An 860-nucleotide genomic window follows, 5' to 3' on the forward strand; every position below is an offset into this window, starting at 1 on the left:
GAGATGACTTCTGAAAGGGTTTCGTGAACTGGAGGATGCTTTGTGTGGTAAGAGGTTGTGTCAGACCCGGTCCAGTTGATTGACGGGAGGAAGATGCTGAAGTTGGGCCTCAGACCTGCCCGTGCCCCCGACAGAGCCACGGGATGTTATTGCAAACACCCAGGCTGGGTGGCATGACTCGCGAATGTGAAAAAGCCTTTCACAGGGGCGCAGTGCCACTTTCGAGAAACTGTTCAGTCTGGGTAGTTCTTAGGAAAACCACGCTGGTCCACCCCGGAGCAGTGCGGTGGGAGGATGCTCCCACCTGGTAGGCCCCCTCTCTCTAGGCTTAGGTAATGAGAGCGGAGTTGGGCATAGGTTCAACCCGACCCCTGATCCCTGCCTAAATCAAAAGCAAAGTCCACAGAACCTTACACCCGGTTGCCAGGGCAGGCCAGCAGGTCCGCTGGAGATAAGGGCTACACTTTGGACTCCATGGCCAGAGGACAGCTAAGGTGCCGAAGCTCCCCAGGCCTACGCCCTTCCTGATTCCAGGCTGGCTCCCCTCTCTGGTTAACGGTCTAGGATAGGCAAGAGGGACAGGGGCGCAAAGAAGGGAGGGGTACCTTCCTCAATTCCCTCGGTCATTACCCTCACCACCTCAGCCTAGCGGCACCCAACCTCTCATTTACCCCTCATTACCCTGGCGCCTGGCAGGAATCTGACCGGGAAGAGAGGGCGCGCTGGTGGCCCGCGGGTGGAACAGGTTCCAGCCCCAAGCCTCGACCAGGTGACAGATGACTGGCAAGTTCAGGGGCAAAAGAAAGGAAGAGGGCGCACACCACGACCTGAGAGCTCTTGGTCCTGGGGTGGTTGGTGAC

This window comes from Microtus pennsylvanicus, chromosome 8 (assembly GCF_037038515.1).
Source record: "Microtus pennsylvanicus isolate mMicPen1 chromosome 8, mMicPen1.hap1, whole genome shotgun sequence".
NCBI classification, from domain to species: domain Eukaryota; kingdom Metazoa; phylum Chordata; class Mammalia; order Rodentia; family Cricetidae; genus Microtus; species Microtus pennsylvanicus.